The sequence below is a fragment of the Fukomys damarensis genome, unplaced genomic scaffold (genome assembly GCF_012274545.1).
Source record: "Fukomys damarensis isolate Sample0158 unplaced genomic scaffold, DMR_v1.0_HiC HiC_scaffold_32, whole genome shotgun sequence".
In the NCBI taxonomy this organism is placed as follows: domain Eukaryota; kingdom Metazoa; phylum Chordata; class Mammalia; order Rodentia; family Bathyergidae; genus Fukomys; species Fukomys damarensis.
In genome coordinates, this window is record NW_022900944.1 from 10,411,708 (window position 1) to 10,436,079 (window position 24,372).

At 39.8% G+C, this 24,372-nt stretch overlaps 1 long non-coding RNA gene across 1 annotated transcript in view; it reads left to right on the forward strand.

Moving 5' to 3' along the window:
- The window catches only part of LOC104872672, a 134,387-nt gene extending 113,191 nt beyond the window's left edge, over positions 1-21,196 (forward strand). Inside the window, exons 2-3 of the long non-coding RNA XR_783242.2 lie at positions 12,212-12,317; positions 21,119-21,196. This is a non-coding gene — a long non-coding RNA (uncharacterized LOC104872672). The remainder of the gene's footprint in view (positions 1-12,211; positions 12,318-21,118) is intronic.
- The last annotated feature ends 3,176 nt before the right edge of the window (positions 21,197-24,372 follow it).

A 24,372-nucleotide genomic window follows, 5' to 3' on the forward strand; every position in this document is an offset into this window, starting at 1 on the left:
AAAAAAAAAAAAAAAAAACCAACAGAAATAAGATTATCGTGGAGATGGAATCAGAAGATCAAACAGTAAATTATGGGGAAAATACAGAAAAAAATATGTGAATGGAGAAAATGATTAGAAAATTAGAGGATGAAACTAGGAGGTTCAGCATGTGACATTTAGCTAAAGGCTCTGGTGATCCCTCTGGCCACCTGATTCAGCCTTCAGTCCCCCTACTCAGAATTATGTTAGTCTTCTAAAAAATACTGTATTTAATGCATTTTTAAATTTATAGAACATTGGGGGAAAGGAAGATGGGAGAGATGAAAACAATAACGTTTTAAAGTATGTAAAGTAAAACTCCTCTTCCCTTGATGAACAGCAGGGGTAGTGGTGGTGGGAGAAATAATATTACATCCTGAGTTGTCCCCACCTTCCAATACAGTACTGGGGAATAAAGCCAGAGCTTTGTACACGCTAGGCAGGTGCTTTGCCACTAAGCTACATCTCCTGGCTTTTTAATTTTTATTTTGAAACAGAGTCTCCCTAAGTTGTCCAGGTTGGCCTTGAACTTGCAGTTCTCCATTAGCCTCCCATATGGCTAGGATTACAGGTATGTGCCACCATGGCTGACTATATACTGGTTTTAAAAGACTTTCAAGGGCTATAGGAATATCTCAGTGGCAGAATGTTTGCTTACTATGTACAGAGGCTCCGAATCTGACTTCTAGAAAAAAAAATACAAATAATTTCAAGGGAAAAATAAATGAAGCATATTAAGTGCACAGAGTACAGAGGAAGCCAATTTCATTGAAATACAGTTGCAAAAATATTAGAAGACAGAACAGTGATATAGTAATGTATATGCTTTCAATAAGCACATTGCTCTAGAAGCAAGCCTACTGTAATTTTGAAGCAGTGATAAGCACAAACAGTATATTCAGATATTTGCATCAGTGTGATGTGACATAAACATGTCTGGGATTCCTGTAGGTGACTACCATAGGACACTAGTTTTAATGAGACATTTGTTCAACTAGTACCGTTGAAAACTATGTGCATATCAATTTTATAAAGGGTGACAATTTTTAAAATAATTACAAAGCATAATTTTATTTTTATTCAGGCAGAAGAGGCTAATGGAAACAAATTTAGTGCTGATGATATGAAGAGATTGCAGGAAACCAGATAAACAACTTCAAATTAGCAAGATAAGTTTGCATGGTACCTTACAGTTTGCCATGTGCCCTTTCACACATTCCTGCATGTGATTTTTCACAACAACCTCTAAGAGAGACAGTATAGATATTATCTTTACATTTGGCTTATAAGTGAGACATGAAAACAGAGCACAAAATCAAGTCCTTGGAAGTCTAACCAAGTGGGGCTTGATTGGTAAGGAAGGTTGAAGCTTCCCACACATCACAGCAAGGCTCAGAGTCCCACTGACCTAAGGTTGATTGTCCACAAGAAGTGGAGTGGCCATTGGAGGTCCAACTCTTAGGCCAGTGGTAGCAATTTAAAGGAGGTGCTGGCCTGAGGTCATTTTAGACGAGGTGTCCTTAGAAGATAGAAGCCCAGAAAGTTTCAGAGGGCTTCTTTTTAGGTACCAGGAAAATCTTGATATCATTGTTCTGCCTGAAGCTATTTTCAGTCCTTTCCCTTCATCTCTCCTTTTTGTTGCTTTCCCAGAGCCTTTGTCTTTGCTAGTGCAGTGAGCTGCTAAAGGTAGAGTTTCACACTTCCACAGTGCCCTGGTGGAGTTGTCAGTCATGGTGCCTGGCCTCTTCTCCCACAGTTGAGCCAAGAACTATGTTTTATCCCTGCACACAGCAACTCATGCAAAGGGTGAAAGCACTGGCTTCAGTGCTTCTTAATTAGGTGCCTCCCATGCAATCTTCTGATTAGAGGCGGAAAGCTACTTTTTCTGTTTTAAAACATTAAAGGTTTGTCTGGAGTTGCTAGGAGCTATTTTCTCGGTTATATGGAGAGAATTTTTCTAGTGTGAAAGAAAATGCTATTAAAATAGGGACATAATGAAAATGAGATGGAAAGAGTGTCGGGGGGTAGAGTGACAGACACACACAGAACAATATAATGTGAGGTGAACATAAGGATCTGAGATTCAGATTTGAGGAGAAAAAAGAAAAAGAGTGATTTGTGGCTCCTTAGTGAGTTCCACTTCTTATCCTGGGATTTTGTTTCCTGGAATTCTTCTTTCCATTCTGTGAGCCATTTTAGTATATTTAACATCCAAGAAAGCCAACAATTCCCTTCTTGCTAAACCAATTTGCACTGATTGTCACTTATAACCCAAAGGGTCCTGACCACCAATCAGGGGCCTGCAGACATTATCAGAGATCAGTATTTGCTTTTGGAACCCCTCTTTCTTTTTCTTAAGGCTATAGTAGAGCACACTGTCCCTTTCAACACCTGCCAAATTTACCAGCAGTCTTCCTGGGCTTTCTCAGGTACGTTCTATACAGAGGCCTTCTCCTCTTACTCCAGAATGTCATTTATTCATTTATTCAGCAAGTGTTTGCAAATGTAATGGAAACACAGCAACCAGTAGGGTGGAAATAAAGATATGACTAACTGTGAGTCACTGTAAAAAAAAATTCAATTCTTAAAATAAATGAAAAGTTATGAGGGGTCAGAGGAAATAGTGACCATTATGTGTGGGGTTTGGAAAGATTCGGTGGGTGCTATAGATGGGCAGAGGTGTGAAATTCAGACAATAGAATGGAGGGGAAGTATGCAAGGTTGGTGGTGGATGTGGCTGCTCTTGGAGGGCAAGGCCCCAGCACAGTTACAAGTCAGATTTGCTCAGCTTTGTGCAGAAGCACAAATAAAGTGATTCTGCTGGCATCTTGGGAGGCCATCTGGTCATCCACTCAGCTTGGACGGCGCTGCACATTTGTGTCTTGATGGTATGAGGACCTTTCCATCTTTATGCTGAGGGGCTGGCTTCAGGAGGAGAGGCAGGTTCAGGGAGACAGGTGGGTGTTTTGTCTTAGGAACCAGGATACCTGTGCTACCATCGTACACAGGACTCCAGACATGGTGCTAGTCCCACACCAAGCTGGCTCTGCCTTTGTGGCTGCACTTACCCCAGTCTATGTGAAGTTGGAGGGGCACTGCTTTCTGTAGAAGGTATGGGGGAGCCTTGTGTTACCTGCTTCAGGAACCTGCCCTTTGCCCCATCTTTTCCTCATAGAATAATGAAAACTTCCCCTTCCTGGTGCTGCTCATTGGTACCAATTTAATTGGCTGATATTTGTCAGCTTCCTATAAGGTAAGTAAGGAAAAGGACTTCATTTTTTAGCTGGTTCTGGAGAGGAAAGTTTCAGCTTTTGCATTGCATATATCCCAGAAAGCTTTTCTCTGTAGAATAATTTGGATGCAGGTAGATCACTTTACCAACATGGATGGATGCTAAACCATCTTGACAAAGAGATTTGAAGTTCTTTGTTATTTTCTTCTTCTTCTTAACCACTCTTATACCTAGAGTTTTAACAAGATAACCTGGAAATAATCTAAATCATCAAAACTTCCTTCAATTCAGACTAAAAGCAATAGCAAATATGAGTTTGTCAGATATCCTCTGCCCTTTCTGGATTTCTATGTGCTGGATATTGGTCACTGCATGTCTTCACCTGAAAGGACTAGGGACATTCACAAATATTAAAAGAATAGAAGAGTCCCTGCGTGCCAGCCAAAAGCCTAGGTCCTTCAGAAAACCGTCCAGCCCAATCAGCCTTCCTGCTCTGCTTTTTGAGAATCAAGTACAGTGATGGTTAATAAACATGATCAATTGTTGCCCTGTTATATTCCAAGGTATGGATGTTTTACTTATCTCATTAGTATCCTTGTGATACGGGAATAATAATGATAATGATGATGATGATAATAATGAAATAGTACTAATGAAGATGATTGATAAAATCAGAGGCAAATTTGTCATGAAACTAAGAAAATTTAAGTTTATTACTTGCATGGTCCCCATTTAAGGGCCCACAGGGGACCCTACCAATGTGATTACATAGTCACGTGTTTTGTAAATTTTGTAGGACAAACTTTTCGCTTCAGTCAGAATGCTCTTGTCTTTCTTGTGTCAAGCTCCTTTTTGTCATTGTCCCCTTGTACTAAATGGCTTTGTAGTGGTGGCTATTGGCATCTCGTTCCTCATTATAAATGAGCAAATATTTTAATGTTTAATTTTGCATTCATAATTTTATATTACCTTTTCTAAGGTAGAACCTAGAACTTTATACATATCAGGATCTGTACAGGCTGGACAAGCACTAGAAAAAACTTAGGGAAGGCAAAGGATTTGCTATTTCTCTGTCTTGTCTTTAGTTAAGCATATGACAAAATCAACAGATATTCTGCTCCTTAAATGTGTTTTATCTCAAATCAATGGTAAGAAAGTGAGTATCAAGATCTCCTAGACATTAAATATCCATTGCCACTCATAGCAAAGCATTTGAAAATCTCAGTAGTTCTGGAAGACATTATTTAAATAGTGAGGATAGGAGAGAAAACACATTGCCTGCTTCAGTTTCTTACAATTTGTTCACTTTCTAAGATCAAAGTTAGTTACTAGCCAAAACTATTTTATGACTGCAAAGAGCAGAGTAAAGCCCTTTCCCAGGTAGCTTCAGAGTTTCAGTGAGAGAAAAACATTACCCTTCCTGGGTCACTAAATGGGAAAGCACTTTTGATCCCTTGATAAGAAAGACAGATAATTAGCATGTTCTCATGAATTTGTCTACTAACAGGCCTGGTCTTACAAACACAGAGTTTTTTTTTATATGTAAAACATAAATTTAAATGAAAACAAGTAGAACCACTTATTGAAAAATGTTCTCCTCTATTGCTGGTTATCAAGAACCCTTGATTTTCAAGTAAATCCTCCTGAAACTTGAGAGCCTCACAGAAGAGATTAGCATACCTGTTACATGTAAAACTCTTACCATGTTTTGCCAAGGTCCCCTTGCTTAATGGTCCCCTTCTCAATTCAGAGAAAAGATGAAGTTGACAAAATTTTAGTTTTCCCTCATAGAGGGACTCTTAAAAGTTCAATGATGGCATGTGGTTAAAAAATTAAAGGAGTAAATGGGAGCTGGGGATCCCCCCATCATCTCTCTGGGATAACCTAATTGGAATCATAGTCCAGTTCTCCAGCAAATATAAAAAGAGCAAGGTTTCTCTTCAGTTCTGTCTTCCTCAAACTCCCAAGTCCAGGTCAGGAAATAAGTGAACCTTTCCATATTTTTATGACTGGAAGCATGAATGACCTTGTAGGGTCGGGCTAAATCACTTGGAATTATGAACATGCATCAAAGAAATGTTCAGAATCACCTCAATGGATAAATTTGAGACTTCAAATGCAGAGCCCCACAACTAATATAATTGACTGAGCTTATTTAGGTAAAGGGCATATGATGTAGAAATACCACCTGTGCCTTTTCCTCTCTACAAGAGATGCCGTAAAGTGGTTAAAAGCATGGACATTTAACTTGAAAGTGTTTGTTTTAAGATTAACTGTGCCTCAGTTTTCTCATCCATGAAATGAGTATAGTAGTACTCTGTTCGTCACGTGCTGGTTTGCTCTTGTCTGTCCCTGCACGTCCTTTACTCTTCTCTATATTGCAAGGGAACTTATTTCCCAGGACCCTTTGTCCTCTGGTTTAGCTAATACGAGGCCTTGACAGAAGATATGAGGGCAACTGGAAGAGAGAAGGCAGGACATTCCTTCTTCTCTTGATCTCTTGGTGTGCTGATAGTAGTCTCTTCCACAGCTCCAGTGCCCCCCAGATAGTCCTTGCTTCCATGGCCTCAGCTTCTGTATACATTCTTCATGACAGTTCCAGCCACTTGGTCCCAGTTTTTGGACCTTGGAACATGATCTCTTCCCCTGAGCTCTCCAACCCCAAGATTGGCAGTAGCTTTTATTTTAGCTGCTCCCTGAGCTGCCTCATGGATCCCTGTATGGCTTTTCAGCTCTGCTGTGGCATGCATAACTAATTCCCTGTATTGAATTCTTTCTATTAAAAAAAAAGTAGTTTCCATTCTCCTGGTTGGGCTTTGACTGATTCCAACCCACAGGATGCCTGGAAGAATTAAGTGAGTTAAGGTATAAAATTGTTATCATATCGTAGAATACAGCAAGTACTCCCTAAGTGGTAGCTATCAACACTGCCCTTCTCAGCAATGATGGTGAGGGTACAGTGCATGGATTATTATTTTTCTTTTAATGTTACTGTTTAAAATATGACATCACTTAAAGAGAAATCTGAAATGGGCACATCTGCCAGGAAAGACTGCCGAGTGTCTCTAACTCATGTGCAATCTCCAGTTTCCATAGAAACCAAGCAAAGAAAATTTGCAAAAGGAAGCCTAGAAAATAAGTAGATTCAGGTCTATATGGTTATGTATCAAGCCCGTTAGCACACAAGCAGACTGTTACTGCTATTATCTTATTGCCTCTTTTATATCCTTTTTTCTTATAAGCTGTAGATGCAGATTCTTTTTCTATGCAGAGGATGACACAAAGTGTAGGATTTTTGTGCCACAGCATATTCCTTATCACATCCCCAAATGCATTGCTTCCAATGTTACAGTCACCGTGTTTATCTGCCGAATTGCTGGATAAACCCAGCGCTTGTCATTCTGTGGCTATTCAGAGGTTATTGTACTCTGTTAAGATACAGGACCAAATAACCTAAATATTAGGTTAAGCCAAATCTTAGAATGGAGAGGACACAACGGAAATTCCAGTTAACATCCTGAGATGTGTATAAAGCTTCAGGTGAATTGGAGATATTACATTTCTATGCATAAGAGTGGGGAAGTGGGAAGGTTTCTTAGGTCATTTGATTGCAGCCCAATTCCTTGGAATCCCTCGTTAGCTATCAGAACTGGTGGCAGTAACAAGTGAGACAGCCTGAGTCAGACCTGCTAGAATTTGAATCAATAACCAGGCAATCTTGCTTCAATTTCCAAGCAATTTTAAATCTTTTACTTTAAAATGCCTTTCAGGAGGAAGAAACTGAGCGCATGGTAGGGAAAGGTAGGCATCTAGAATACCAAAGTGGACTTCACTACTTTTTTGTGCAAAGGAAGGTTTCCAGGCATCCCTTGGGGCACTGGGAAGGTTGTGCCACCCTTAGCAATACCAGCAGAGCCCTTATACAATGGCTTCCCTTGAACAGTTGCCATGGCTAAGTGCCTACTTAGCTAAACTGCTTTCTAAGAGCCCAGAGAAAATGAAAATAAACAAGGGAGAAAAGGAGAAAAGGGTGCTTGTGATTGGATTGCAGCATAGAAGACAGAATAGCAGAGTAGATGGAGCTCTAGGCATGGTGTCAGAAGCACTGAAACCATTTTGGTTCTGCCACTTTCACGTTGTATGACCCCCAGAAAATCACTTCATTTATGTATCTATTTTTCCCCAGTGACTAGGGTCAGAAAGTGGATGGCTAAGCACAAGTATTGGCACAATCAGAAAAGCTTGTCCATGAGTAAGCACATGATGCACACCCAAACACCAGCATATCAATTAGTCAGCATTTATTGAACACCTACTCTAAAACCAGTAATTACTACAATAATGACATTGTGTAAACAAAACAGGTAACCTTTTCCATACCAGCTGGCTATGGAAGTGAGTGAGAGAGGACTAGTATTTCCCTAGTAGCAGCACAGAGAACTCCAGATCAGAAGCACAAAAATCAATGGATTCTATATGGTCTCTCTGGAGCTCCCCTTTGGTGGAGCTTCTCTCTGCCATCTCTGATTTTTCGCCTTAAGGGTGACTCTCACCAATGACTTCTGTGGCCACAGATAAGAGTGTTATATTCAGTTAGAGTTCTTAAAAGCATTCACACTCTTGTTTACCACTAGTAGCTTAAAAGTCAAATGCTTTCTTATTATACTTTTAATTTTTAAAGAAAGGCAAGTCTTCACCTTATCATTGAGTTAAAACATACAGAATTGCACATGGAGTATAGGGGCAAAGAGTTCCATTGAGCTGGTCTTGGTTGCCATAGCGTCTGAATGACCACTTAAATCACTCTAGGGAGAGTCATCCCAAAGAGGACAAGGTAAATTGCAAATGTGTTATCATTTATGTTCCTTCATTGCATGTTTTTTACAATTGCCAGTGAGCTAATCCTCCCAACAGGCCTGACAAGACAGATCAATACTATTATCCCCTTTAGTGTACGATACTATTATCCACTTTAGGGCTCATTATCTTATCAGCCAATTACTCCATCTTTAGAGTCCCATCAGTGTCCTCTCATAGCAATACTCCATCTTGTGATTGTGAGCTTGTGTTACTTATGAAACACTAAAAATATTACCTTTGCAAGAAAGGTCAGAGCTAGGACTGGTGGCACAAGAAACATCATGGGACTCAAAATCATCGGCACTCAAGGTTATTCAAATGCAAGGACTCTAGGCAAGAGGTGTTGGGCAGCAGTCCAGAGAAGAGGACCACTTGCCCACTCACTGGGACCTCACAAGAGGATTCTGTTTGTGCCTCTATAAAGCAGGGGCTTATTCTAACTTTCATCTCTTGCTCTCAATTCTGCTTTACAGAGCAGTTAGAACAAAATGAGACCATAGCTGTGAACATCCTTTGGAAGAAAATGCAATAGAGAAGGTGATAGTGATGGTGTGTATCAAAGCAATGATAAAAACCATCTTTGTTCTTTGTACATATTTAGACCACAAAGTACAAACAAAAGGGCTCAACAGCCTGTCTAGCTGGAAGGTTTCAGTAAGATGAAAGTCTGCTCATGCGGCACATGAAGAAATTAAAATTTGCTTGAAGTAACCCAGTGAAGCAACTGACAAGGTCTAGAAGGCAGAATCAAAAGTCTCTTGTAAGATAATCAACTCATCACAGTTTTCCTAAGATTTTCCCAGTAAACAAGATGGCTGGTCATGCATCTCTCAAACTGAAGCCCCACATCTGCACCCTTCTTGGACTAAGCAGGTACAAGGAGACTGTATCTAGCTTTCTCAGGACTGGCTTACCTAAGGACAGGGCAGGATTCTTGGCCACTGTCTGGAGGATGAAGCCTGAATGTTGGAATCCTTGGTGGTCACCAAACCCACCTTCCCATCATCAAGACTATTTTTTTCAGAAACACCCTGAAAGAATTCAATAGCCTCTGTTGAGAGGCTTATTATACAATTAGAGAACCAGAAAATTCACCTTCAGCAACAACCTATTTTCCTCAGAGTGCTTCCAGGCATTGGCCCCCTGCCTAACAGCCTTGTCACACCTACTCTGGCTTTGGAAATCCACATGGACTACAGACACATAATTATGTCATAATGTTCCCTTACCAGGAAAGTTCTGATGAATTTTCAGAAGAAAAGTAAATATTTAGCATCTTAACACCATTGCCAATTTGAGCATGGTGTATAATTATTAATGTCCATATCTTAGAAGTTTCCACATGTATATGGTTTAGTACAAAATCATGTGATCAGTTGAGGGTAATACTCTGACCTTTCCAATAATCTCAAGTTAGAATTTTTAAATCCAATAAGTGTATTGTAGATGGAAAAATTTAGGGGCTTAAAAGTGCTCCTGCCATATAAGATCTAAAGTGGCATTTTCTTTATGAAGCAAAACAAGCCCTCTGTCTTTCTCAGGTATGCAGACAACATGAATTTGACTAAATATGGATGATGTTCTTGTATGAAATGGGGAAAAGGTGAGAGAAAGGGATCCTTTTGAGCCACTAGTGCCCAGGCCTTGGCAGTGCCATCCCTCTTCCACTCATATTCTGGAAATGATCATCCAGCATCTCTGTTAGGGTCAGTGGGCCCAGTGTCAAAGCCCTCCTGAGGCTGATTGGTTAGAGTGGCTGGATAGTACAAGATGCAAAACTCAAAAGACATGACAGAGGAGCTACTGCTTAGGTGATACTGGGAGTCTCTGTGGGTAGGGGGAAGACACAATTCCCCTGATGATTCTAAATGTCAAGTGATAACATGGGTGGGGGATGGTAACACAAGCACCAGGAGAGCTCTTTCTTCCCAGAGAGTGGCTGGACTAGAGAGAGGTGGCTACAGCCTTGTGTACAGGAGAAATGGCCAGAGCTGTGTGGAGAATCAGGACACTGGCAAATGAGTTCTAATTAAATTAGAGCTAAGATTTTTGCCTTTGTTGTTCCATGCAACTTCTGGAAGTTTTGTAGGGACTTTGGATTCTTTTCAGAGTTATTATTATTATTATTATTATTATTATTATTAGAGATAGAATTGCATTTTGTGGCTTCAGGTTGACCTCAAACTCTTAGATATAAATGATCCTCCTGCCTCAGCCTCCCCCAAGTGCTGTGACTACTGGGATATGCCATCATGCCCACTCACAGATATTTTTAAACGACTAATTTAAAATATGTAAGACTGCAACTATGTTATGAAAAAAATTTTAAAACTTCAAAAATATGTAATATAGTTATTTGTTTAGTGTCTGTTTGTCTGTCTGACTATCATTTTTGAGCCCAGGGCCTTGTGGATACTAAACACCTCCCTTGGCCCTGTGTTTCTTTTTTTAATTCTTTAAATAACAAAATAACATGGCAGATCTGATAATTGCTCTAATCTTGAAATAATGGTGAGTATAAATTATATATATAAACAACTGCAATATGAAAATATCTGTGAATCCTATTAGTTAAAATAAAGTCACAGTTATGGTGAACATCACTGTGGTTTATTGCCTTCATTTGTAATTGAATAAAATGCTAACTTTTAGTTATAGCAGAGGTCAGCAAACTTTTTTCTGTAAAGGGACTGATGATAAACATTTTAGGTTTTATGGGCCATATGGTCTCTGTCGGCAACTATTCAACTGTAGAAGTAGTGCGAAACAGCCACAGATAATGTGTAAATGAATGATCGTGGCTGTGTTCCAATAAAATTGTATTTATGGATAGTAAAACCTGAGTTTCATAAAAGTTTTCCAAGTCATGAAATATTATTCCTCTTTTGACTGTGTTTTCCAACCATTTGAAAATTTAAAAAATGTGTAGTTCACAGGTTATGAAATAAGAGGTGGTGATGTGCTAGTGCGCTATAGTGTGTTGACCAATGAGTTTGAGGGTAGGGAGATGAAATTTTGCTTTTCTTCCAGGCCCGAAGACTTCATACACAGGAGAAATTTAGGAATTGCCATCCAAGAGGAGATAAGGAATTTTTTAGACCCTGAAGAGGGAAGCCCAGCATAGGTCCATTCCATGAACAGCTCTATTTAGGGAATTAGTAGGAGTAAGGAGTATAGTACTAGAGGCTTCCTGGAACTCTAGATGTGCCCATTTGGGCTAGCTCCCTGAGGAGCTGGGGTGTCAACACAGCTACAAGCTTCCACTGAAGCATAGGTGGCCATTTAAACACCTATTGATGTGGCTAAAACCATTGTTCACTGTAGTACCAGCTTTACCTCTGTGCCCAACCTAGAGTCTGACACACAGTAGATATTTGAACACTGTATATTTAATGAGTGAAACTAAGTTCTGCAAGTGGGATCAGCAGGAGATGTAGCTACAGGAGATGGGGATGACAAAGGCTAAGAAGGAATTGCTGTTAATGTTGAGTGCTTTTGCCTTGATTGGGGCTATTGGCCTGTAAGTTGTAGTCTTCTGATTTTAAGTTCCAGCCACATGGTCTGAAAATAAGTGCATTAGTCACTTTTCCACTGCTAGGACAAAGTGCCTAGTATATACAACTAATAGGAGAAAAGTTTATTTTGGCTTATGGTTTTAGAAGTTTCAGTCAATAGTTGGCTGGATCCAAGGTAGAAATATCATGACACAAGGGTATGGTAGAGGAAAGCTGCTCAACCCATGTCAGCCAAGAAGCAGAGGAAGAGAACAGAGCCAGAGAAGAAGCCAAAAACAGATATTGTCCATACCATCACTACCTGATGACACACCCAGAAATATCCTTTAGTAATACTCTAGGTGTCTCTCAAGACAGTCAAATTGATAATCAAGATTACCATCACATAAACACAATAGTCTCTTTTTGCACCCCCCACAAGGGGGCTACATACCCTAGTCTCTTACATTCAGGTAAGATCATATGATGGAATTCTGACCATAAAACGGGGTGGAAGTGATATGTAATTCTTCCAGACTTGCCCTTTAAAACGTCTTGTAATTTTCCATTGTTTATCTTTCCATTTCCTGCACATGGCTGGAAGAAGAGGGTTCCAAGATACTAGAGCCACACAATGGAAGAAGCAGGGGCCTCTGAGTGGTCATCTGAAGGACAGATCCATTGGACGAGCCACCCAACTTTCTGACACTGTGAGAAATAAATTTTGTGTTAAGTCACTGAAATTATTTTTATTATAGCAGTATAACTTAGTGATGGTTATATACTTCATTTTCATGACCAGAGAGAATTTGTGATTCTTATGAAGCTTTCTTAATTTGAATTCCCTAGAAACAGACACTGAGAGACTATTAGAGGGAGGGGATATGGTCAAAGTATGTTATGCATATGTATGAAAATGTCACAGTGAGACCTGTTCTGTATAATTAGTATGTACTTATAAAAGAGAAGCAGGCCCCGAGACAAGGATTCAAGTACAAGTAGTTATTTCGGAGGTGCAGAAAATACCAGTAGGAGAGTAGAACAAGTGAGATGGGAAAGAGAAAAAGCTAGGGAAGATTGTTTATTTACTAGGCCACCTACCAGAGTGGGCTACTAGAGCTCCTGTATGGAAAGTGAACTGATATAAAAAGCATGACTCTGAATTCTCCTGTCCAAAGGGAGAGGGGCTCAGAATGCATATGTCACCTCTGGAAGTAGGGTTTAATTTCCCAGCCCTAGAGGCTGATAAGGCCTTGGGATAAAGCAGCTGGAGAAGATGCAGATACTGTTGGAAATAGGCTGGAGCACAATAAAGTGATAATGCTCCAAGAATTCCAACAATATCAGCTATAAAATAACCTTCCTTTACAAACTTTTTCTTGGCGTTAGATCCGTTGGTTATCTGTGAGAACTCAGGTCTCAACAATTTTGTTTTCACTCCGTTGGGTCCTCAGCTACTGATATGTGAATTGTCCATAGATACAAAAACTTGAGCACAGTAATGGAAGAGGTAACAAGAAAGCTAGAATATATTCTTAGTATGCTAACACAGATTTTCTGAGTCTTTGGGCCTCTCATCCCTTCTTTTGGAGCCTCAGTTTCTCCATCTGTACATTTCAAAATATTTGAGTGCTTCCCTCTGAGTCCTTCCATGGCTAAAAATTGCAGCTCCAAAATTGTCCTACTCTAATGTCGCATGCGGAGCACCTGTTAGGGAGGGATGAGAGAAGCGCATGATCAGAGAAGACGGAGGAAATAACTTACACGTGAGAAAATCTTTGGGGACTAGTAGATAGGGGTTTATAATTACCTCAACTGGGATACAATCAGAGCATTAGCTGAATTATTCTGTAGTCAATCAGACTGGTATCCAATCCTTGACAGACTCACCAACTATGTCATAGACTCCAAAGCATAATTTTGATGGAGACTACAGATTTATCATATGATTTAAATTCTTTCTCAGGAGAACTAATGTTTATTTAGTGTGTTGGATAAAAGGTATTCTAGACTGTTATGGTTTAGATCTGTAGAATGTCCCTTAAAACTCTCATGCGCTCAGAGGTGAGGCTTTTGGAAAGGGATTAGACCATAGGGATGCCATACTCATTAGTAGAGTAACCCACTGAAGACTTTAGAGCTGAATGTGTGGTTAGGAGGTAGGGTCTGATGGGAAGAGGCAGGTCACTGGGAGTGTGACCAGGAAGGGTCTACCTCCCTCAATGCCTTCTCTCTTCACTTTCTGCTTCCTGGCTGCCACAGGATAAATTATATCTTAGGATTTGGGGATCTTATTTAAGAAGTCATTTTCTGCTCTAATGTGACAATGTTCCTATATTTTCTCCCATTATTTTAATAATTTTATCTTTCCACATTTAGGTCCGTATGTGTGGTCAGAGACAGGGAGCTGACTTGATTTTTCCCAATAGAGTCAACCAGTTTTCATAACACTTAATAAATATTCCATCCTGGGCTGGGGATTTAACTCAGTGGTTCTGGCGCCTCCCTTGCAAGTGGAAGGGTTCAAGTTTGATCCCTGGTACCAAAAAAAAAAAAAAAAAATTCCATCCTTTCCCCAATTATCATGAGTCCTTATTGAATATGATTGTTTCCAGAGCCCTCTATTTTGTTCCACTTCTCTCCTTCTCTGCTTCTGTGTCTCTACTAATCCTCTTTATGTAAAATATTTTGACTTGTAGTATATCAATATCATATAGAATGGATACCTCTTCTTTGCTCTCAAAACTGATTTTGCTATTCATGTACCATTATTCTTCCATATACATGCTATAATAAAGTTGTCAAGTTCCTCAAAATATTTAGGTAGAATTTTTATTGGAATTTCATCAAAGCTGTAGATTAATTTAGTGAGAATTGATATTTTTATACTAAGCCATCCCATCTAATAATGTGACATATCTCTTTACGCTTTCACATTCCTCTTTGGTGCTTTTCAATTGTTTTAATTTTTTTGAATACATAAAAATTCTATGTACTTTATGTATTTTTGTAAGGTTAGTTTAGAGATATTTATAATTTTGTAAATATCAGCTATATTGGCTGACATCTTATTTTCTATTTTATTTTTCAGTTGGCCATTGCTGGAATAAACTATTCCCATAGTATATTTAATAGGGCAATCTGTCACATTCTTTCACGCTACCCCAGTGGTGACCAAAGGCATATGTTTACAATGTAAGTGGACAGGGTTTAGTGTGTGGTTTTAGCAAAACTGAAACAAAACTACCAGATTATATGGGACCCTAAAATGTATACATTTAATGAAAGATTCTCATGAAGTGAGCTCTCTGGTTCTGGAAGTATCCAACCTGACTTTAGAAGCAGAGGCAGAATAGCATTAAGTTTCATGTACATTCACTGGTTGCTTTTGTCCTCTCCTTAGCATACTAATTTTGTGGCTGGCTAGTTGGGGTGGGTGAACTTTTCAGGGACAGGAAATCCACCACTTTGTGAAACAACCCAACCCGTAACAGTACAGCTCTGTTGGTATTTTTCCCATCCATTGAAGCAATAGTACACTATCATATCTTTTCATTATGCTTTCACTGTACTTCATGTACATATCTGCATAATGTTTATCGTTTTATATTGCAGTAACTTTCTTGCATATCTTGTAGGCACCAGAAGATATTGAATAAAGAAGCCTGTACAGAAGGCTTTTATGTGTGTTTCCTGATTCTTTTGGTATCCTAACCTCTTGGACATTCAGCTGCCCACCCTAGTGCCATTGTGTTTACTCTTCTTTGAGAGACCACTTATATTGTTCAATACCACTTTGAAACACTACTACATCCACTCACTTAGCTTGGGTCTATGTGATTTCATTTCGTGGGTTCCACTGGTCACTTATTCAGGAGTTATTCCCTCTCTTCAGGCTATTACTGTGTAGTCAGGGCATTCAGGCCACTCCTGCCACTTTCATGGGGTATAGGAGCTGACATCCCAAAATAGCTTCTGAGGGGCCAAGTGATGCAATTCAGAAATGCAGAAAAGTTAATCACCTTTGTGGTCATATTTTGACCAATGGAAAACAGGTGAAATTCTTCCCTTGCCTCCTCTCATAGACTGTTCCAAGAACAGTTTTGCCAAAGAACGCCCTGTATGATGAAGCAAGTATGCTGAATAAATGATGAGCTGTGTGATTTTGTGCTTCATGATGTATATTAACACATGATATATAATAATCACTGTATCCATATGTGTCTTGGTTACTTTTCTTGTTGCTGAGACAAAATGCCCAACACCCAAAGTTAAAGGAGGAATGGTTTATTTTGACTTGCAGTTTGTAGAGGTTTCATTCCACAATTCGCAGGCTCAAAGGCAGGGTGGCATGGCAGAGGGCCATCGCAGAAGAGAAACAGTCCCACAGCAAGATGGTAGGTGATGAGAGCACATTAGCCTTCTTTCTGTCCCTTATTTTATGCATGTTATCCACCCTAGGGCAGGTGTAGCACTCACACCCTTAATTCTAGCCAGAACTATACCAAACCAACCAGTGGACTGATTTAGTAATATACATCATTGTTCCCAGCACCACACACTCTAGATCAAACCACCTCTGAAATCTGTCCACCCCCCCCAACAATTGCATGATATTTTTGGGAGGACATCTAAACATTTTGCCCCAATCCCTCAAAGACTCACTCACATCCCTTTATTCAGAAGGCATTTTAGTCCATCTCTAAGAGTTGCCAAAGTCCTAACATTTTCAGCACTGCTGAAAAGTCAGAATCCAAAGTCCCCTCTGAGATTTAAGGCAAACTCTTAGCTGCAAGCCCTGTACACATGAAAAGAAAGTTAAACATTGTCGACATTCGATGGCACAAGAGACATTTCTGTCCCAAAAGGTACAAATAGGGAGATAGAAAGGAATGGAACCAAAGTAAGTCCAAAATCTAGCAGGGAAAACATTAAATTCCACCATTCCACTTGCAGCATCCCTGGCAATCTGTGGCAAATTGTGAACTCCAGAGGGCTCAGGTGGCTCCATCCCTATGACGCTATGTGTAGTCGTAGCTACCACGGCTTTTCTCATGGGCCAGCTCTGCTCCTTCCTGGCAGTTTTCCTCAGATAATCCACATTCCTGGCTTCTCCAAACTTCTGGGGTCTCCACTGAACCTTTTGCTGTTTACACTCACAGCTTTGCACACTGCCCTCTCAGGGGCACACTGCCTGACTTCCCAGACCTTCTTCTGAAATCTGGGTGGAAGCCTTCCGGACCCCACAACTGTTACATTCTACATGGACCTAAAATCAGCCCCATGTGGATGATGCCAATGTCTGCCACCAGCTGGAGTAGTAACCAGGCTTCCTTCTCTTTTGGGTGTAGGGCTCAAGTGCCTATGAACCAATTCCTAAGGAACAACTTCCCTAGGCCATCACCATTCTGGCACATGATGCTCTGGGCTCTCCTCTCACAGAAAAGTCTTTCAGCTTTGCAACACTGAGGCTGCGAAAGCTGGAGTCCTGCTGGTTCTTGTGGTGTCCTCAGCCATCTTTTCTATTGCCTTCCTCTGAAATACTTGGTTTTTTCTTTCTAGTCTTTTCAGTGACCAATTTTTCCTCTGTTCTATATTTGTAGGCCACAATTTCACAGGGGCTTCCTTTCTGGGCAAACTCACAACATTTTAAATCATTCTACTGGGCTTTTTGTTCTCGATTCTCAACATAGATCTGACTAAAAACCCCCAGCAACAGCTATGCCATGGCCTTTACATTAGACTGCCTTGAAATTTCTTCAGCAAGATTAATTTGTCTACCACACTTCATCTCTGTCTCAGGCAAAGCTTCTGGACATGAACAAAATGCAGACAAACTTTCTGCCAAGACATAACACACTCCAAACCTTCTGCTCTTTCTGGGATGCCAAATTATTCCAGTACACATAGAAAAGTGCAAAACTCAGTTACAGGTAGTAGACTTACTAATTTAAAGTCTATCCCTTGTCCCCATCACCAAACTGAACAAGTTAACACCTGGGCTCACACACACCAAGGAAATCTTACTGAGTAGCATTGCCATAGCATTGAGAGAAGGGCAGCAGCCTGTTGTTTCCCCAAGATACTGCACCCTACTTCTATGTCTAATTCCCAGCAGGTGCTTCAAGAGTGAGAAATAGTAACTAACATTTGATTTTATGATACACTCAGGGTAACTGAAACAATTATACTTACTCTATATATATAACCAGAGAAGCTGGAAACTGTGTGAAGAGAAACTTAAGCTACTTGATGAGACCAGGTTCACCCACAGAATAGTGAGAGAAGAATATAATCAGTGTCATAAATGTGACTGAGACTGTGCCACATAGACTATGATTTCTATGTAGGGAAGCAGTCAAGGAAGAAGTAAAAGACTTGAGTTAGTACCCTCTGACCTCAATAGTAGCACTATCATGATTCCTTCTGTGTGGCCATTTGTGGGCCCCTATTTATGTCTTACAGTTTCCTAGCCAAGAACCATCCTGCCTTGTACTAAAGACAAGACAGACAGTCATGTCTTATAACCTGAGGAAGAAATGTTAGGAATTGAAAGCCCAAAACAGCTCAATCAATAGCACTAGGGAGTGTCCCATTATCTAATTATTTCTTTGGGTCAAAGCTTTCCCAAAGGAGAAACAGTTAAGGCATTTTCTGTCTCTTCTCTCCTATGCAAATCCAATGCTTTAATTCACACTCTTGTTATCCCCTAAAGAAATTATAGACAGACCCTTACTTACAATTGTTTGACTTAAAATTTTGCTTTTACTTTATGGTGGTGCAAGGTTATATGTATTCAGTAGGAAGTGACCATTGAATTTTGATGTACTACTGGGCTCGTACATATGTGGTATGATACTCTTTTTTTTTTTGCTGGGCAGCTGTCTTGAGCCACAGCTGTTGGTCTGATATGAGATCCCAAGGGCAAACTGATACTGTACAGTATTGTGTTTGCTAACCTATGATATCCAGTAGTTTAGTTGTATTAAATGTATTTTCCAGTTATATTTTTAACTCATAATGGGTTATCAAATGTAACGCTGTCAAAACTGGAAAACCATCTGTATAACCATAATGAACTAGTTTCTCTACTTATGCTTCTTCATTGCTCCACCCACTCCTTGCATTGTTTATATCTTTTAAAAATATATCTTCGTGTGGAAGATCATATAATGTGCCCAAATTTTTACTTCTCCCTGATTCTGCCCCTTTAGCTCAGACTTTATAGTTCCTATTAAAAGAGAGCAGGGGAATATTTCCCACCCCTTGATTTTGGATTCAGCTATTCAGATTGTTTTAGATAATAGAATGGGGTAAAAGTGAATACACCCTAATTCCCAGCTTTGGCTGTAAGAAACCTGGAGTAATTCTGCTTGCTTATTCCTGAGTCTTCCATTGCTGGAGAGGCACATTTGTAGCATCTGTCATTTCCACTGTGAAGAAATTCTCTGTTTACCATATTAGGTACCACATTTCTACCCTATACAATAATCAGTCCTTATTTCCTTTCAGCTTCTACATCATTTGCTTTTTGTTTGGATATAACTCCCAAACACTGCTTTAGAGTTGGATGTTACAGCAAACTGGCTAGTTGTCCACCCAAATCTGTATTTGCTTTTCTTCTTTCAGCACAAATCCTGATTTTGCTCAGCATGGCAGTGTTCCCAGCTAGCCCTGAATATCTCACTGTTTTTCAGGGTTCTGTTGCATGTAGGGGAATACAATTCTGATGGGTATGGCTGTTTTCATTTCTGCCTCTTCTGATGGGCAAAACAGTCTTCAAAAGGGCCAGGAACTAAGTCTTCATTGTTTTTGTATCTTTAACACATAGTAAAGTGGCAGGCACACAGAAGACCCTGATTCATGTTTGCTGAATTGCATCGAAGTATTCATACGATGTAAGAGCTGAAAGTTTGGGTGTTTTAAGTCTGGGTTTCATTCTTTTAGCAGAGATCCTAAGACACCTACTCACGTATCTGTCCCCACACTCACCTCTTTTTTTTTATGTGGCTCTGGAATCATATCCTTATGTATCTGAGAGAGAATTAAAAATGGTGAACATTGCTAAACACATAATTCAGAGCACATAAGAACAGTATTTTAATATAAAAACATGAAGCCATGGCTAACAAGCTTCTCTACCTGTTAATGAGTTGACATCTCCTTAGGATTGGAGTGAGGTTGAGATGGTTAGAGGACTACCTCTTACCTTCCTTACCTGTATTGCCAACATTCAAAACAAATCTAAAATGAGGGAAATGTGAAATAACACAGCAGTGTGCAGCACCTCCTACTCTCACCAAGGGGTAATCTCAGGGGCAACTCTGGAGCTGTTTTCTCGACCAACTTCCTAATCCTGAGGTCAGTGACCAAACCAGAGAATTTTTGCAAGTGGCATTTTCTGAGCATCACCTTGTTCTCCAACATTACTAATTTTGCCTTTTCTTCTGATGTTTTCTTTCAAATATGGTCATATTTCTCTTCTGTTAAACAAAATAAAACAGATCTACCTTCAACCTTTTTCTGACTTGCTGCCCTCCACCCTTTTCTGTGGTACTGAGGATTGAACCCAGGGCCTTGACATTGACACCTTTTTTATTATTTTTATTTTGAGATAGTTTTGCTAAATTCCCCAGGTTAGCCTGTAACTCAGCAATCTTCTTGCCTCAGCTTCTTAGGGTGCTGGGATTACAGGGGTATACTGCCATGCCTGGCTACCTGCTGCTCTTTCTAATGGCCATCCCTTTTTATTTCTGTTCCCTTCTTTTTTTAACATTTTTTAAACTGAGTTTATTGGTACATTTTAGGTATACAGTACAGTTACATTCATTATTAGGATCTTGTACCTTCATATGACAGGTCTTGGTTCTCATTTTTTCCCCTTGTCCCTGCCTGTTCCCTTCTCTTTTACTGAACCTTCAGTTTTTACCTGTTCCTTCTCTGTCAGTTTCCTGAAACCTGGCTTTGGTCCATTTGCTCTACTATAATTGCCCTGGCTAAGGTTTCCTATGAGTTCCCTTATGCCAAGCCTCCTCCCATTTCTCAGTCTCCATCCTCCTCAGTCCTCCCCAAACCCACCTCGTGGTTTGAAAGAGTGGATGGCTGCTCTGGCCACAGCTCACACAGAGCTCCTCTCCAAGTGGAAAGCAGTGAGTTTAGCCACTGCTCTGTGTACACATGTGTTTCCTTTGCTAATATATAATAGGCTCAAGAGACAAGGACAAAAGATTGGGGAAGCTGGTCTCCCTACAGATTGAAGAACACAGCAGAAATAGGTGTGTGTGTGTGTATGTGTGTGTGTGTGTGTGTGTGTGTGTGTGTGTGTGTTGTGATAGACATCTAACAATACAGAATAGAAGATTTGATGGTTAATCTTTAAGTGTGCTTACTAAAGCACACTTCTGGCTGTGCTTTGGGGAGGTCATGTCTGGAGACATGACCTTGGGAACTGTATTTGGTCCCTGACCCCTTTCTCTCTGGCACTCTTCCTCTGTGCTCTGCTTCCTTGCAGCCATGAAATGAGCAACTTTGGTTCACCGGGGGCCTTCTGCCATGATGTTCCTGCCTTGAAGACAGTCAACAATGGACTGAAACATGAGCCTAATAAACTTTCCTCTTTTAAATTGCATATGTCAGATATTTTTGTCTCAGCAATAGGAAAGTTGACTAAAATAGTTTTCTCTTGTTTTCTACTATTCTTTAGTGTGAATTTTCTAGGGATGATTTTGCTTCTTTTTAAAAATTGTATTATGCTAAAAAATTTAAAAATGCTTCAGTATGTCCAGTTTCTATCATTCTTGCTTTTGGCTAAGCTTTTATCCTTTGCATGGGCTTCTATAACTGTAAAATATCTGATTTACTTTTCTTTGAGATTGAATTTTAGATGAAAGGCATTAGGCAATTTTTTTCCCCACTTTTGTGAGAACATCTCTCTATGAGAAAAAGCAGAAGGAAGTAATTGAAGATTCACTTCCATTTTTTCTAAAGCTGGGTAAAAATGTAATACACTTAAATACCCTGTAAGCTTTATTGTATTACACTCTGATGCATATTTAAGTAGTATATTAATTTTAAAATTGCTTTATTGATATGATTTATATACCATATAGTTCATCCATTTAAGGTGTATGATTTAATAGTTTTTAGTATAGTCATAAATTTGTGAAACTACTAATACAGTTTAATTTTGAAACTTTTTTTGCTTCCTTTAAAGGAAAACCTGTACCCTTTAGCAGCCACTTTTTACAGCCCTAAACAAACAATAATCTACTTTGTCTCTCTCTATTTACCTATTTTGGACATTTCATGAAAGTAATATCATATTATATGCGGTCTTTTGGAACTGATTTTTTTTGTTTCCTATAATGGTTTCTAGGTTCAGCCACATCATTGTATGTTTAAGTACTTCATTACCTTTTATGGCTGAATAATATTTTATTGTACAGATTTCCCACATTTTGTTATTCATTTATCTATTGATGAACATTTGAGTGATCTATAGTTTGGGGGTTATTATAATAGACAAATGCTGCACCTACAGGTTTTTGTGTGGGGATATGTTTTCCACTTTCTGAAATGTATGATGCATCCAGGAGTGGAATTGCTGATTCTTATGATAACACTGTGTTTGTCTTTTTGAGGAACTTCCAGACTGTTTTAATGTACTTGCTTAAAAGAAATTCATGATAGTAGAGGAGGATGGGGGATGGAAGAGGAAGAGAAGAGGGTTCATGATGGCAGTGCCATGGAGAGCTGTAGAACATGCTTAGCCAAAGCCTCAGGTCCCAGGTTGATTGCTGTCATGGGAACAGATCCAAGTTAATCTACAGAAGTGCAGCAAATCACAATGGGTGTTAGTTGTGCTTTGCCAGGCCGAGTGGCCTAGAATAAGATTTTTTAAATTGGGATAAACATGGAACAGGAGGTTCATTTTTGACCTTGGAGCAAGATGGAGAGACCAACACATTTTGTTTGTTAGCACAGGCAATTGCTAGAAACAAGGGGCTCATTGCCAAGGCTCTCCTTGTACCAGTCTGCCCTATTCAATGGCAGGCCTGGCTGAAATAATGTTTTCTGGCCATCTTTGTCCTTTCATCTGCTTATGCTAGCTACACTGTCACTTTGAGTTCTGGCTCTGCCCTTTTTGGCTCTGATTTGTGTGCAAATGCTCCTGTCCAGATGTTTAGGCATTTAGCAAATACACTTTTCTGATGCCTTGGCAGGGTTACTTTCAGATGAGGATGAATATTCGATGCTGTTGCCTGTTAGGAACACGTACACTCAAATGACCGGTAAAGTCCTTGCTTCAAACTCCCCGTGTCTCTAATTGCTTTTATAGTGACAGCTGATGCATCATTTAAAGGAAAATTCACAAGGTATGACAGGGAAAGCCAGTCCTGCTTTTTCTCTTTGCCCTTTCTTAGGGCTTATATTAAACTACCCATATTATAGAGTGGGTTGCCTGGTACAAGTCTCCCCGTGGTATAGAACACCATAGAATGGCTATTTCCATCTTTCTGTAGGAGTTTGTGTCCTCTCTTTAACCTTCCTCACATATACAGAAGCCCTTATGCACTGAATTCCAGGACATAGCTCACTACTATATATTTTTAGCCTTTTTGAACACAAACTATTCTTAGAGAATATTGAGCTCAACCTCACATTTTACAGACAGGTGAACTGAGGCTAGAAAGGAGAAAATACTTTGTCAAGGCCCCCAGATTCACAAAGGTCCTACCTTCCACACCACTCCCACTACTTCCCTGGCATCAAACTTAATCCTTCAGTATCCAGAGGCTCTGCTACTGTCCACTATTATATCCCAAAATATCTAAAGCAGTACTCAGCACATGTTCTTGGAGCCAGCCTGTCAGGATTTGAAGGCTGACTCCAACAGGGACTACTTCTGTGTTCATGTAGAAGTGACTTAGCCATCTTTGTCTTTCTTTATAAAATGTAGCTAATACTGGCACCTGCCTTAAAGAATTCTCATAAGAAATAAATAAATTAACACATTTAAAGTGATTAGAATAGGATCTTTGGCATAACAGTGGCTCAATAAATGTTGGCTCTTATCATTCTGATTGATTAGGTAAAAGAATAAATGAGTAAATACGTAAGTCCTATAATTACACCCTCAGGTGTCTGCTCAGTGTGGTCTTCTAGTCTTTACTTTCTTTTCTAAACACCCATGCCCACCTTTGGGCTGGGAGGCTGAGTTGAAAAGGGCAGATGGGAGGGGTAGACACTTGAGGTTAGAGGCCTTTTAGGCCTGCTGATATTAGTCTGACTCTAGCTACTTTCACCAGGATTTCATGGGGGAATTGGAGGCACAAGCACAGTCTTTGTGCCCTGAATACAATTCTTTGCTTTCATTTATCAGTAGTATGCTTTATAGTAGATCTTGTCTCAACCATTTCATTCATGCAAAAGCCTTTGGATGCTCAATATAATTTTGTGAAGGTTTCCAGTTCCTTTGGGCTTTACTTAGGAACATAGCAAACAAAGTTCTCTGCATCTCAAAAGGAGGCTTAAGCTGATAAAAGTGTGAATGGTAGATAACTGGAGCTTTGCTGGATATTTCTCTGCTGAGTATGCAAAGCAACTGGCCTAACATGAATGCTGTTACCTGGAAGTTGCCTCTGGGGACCTGAAGGTGCATATGAGAGGCTGTGGGGGTGGTTTGCATCACAGCCACCATTCCTGAAAAGCAGCTCAAATGTGTGACCTATACAAGTCCTGACAGGGCAAAGGAATGGGGAGAGA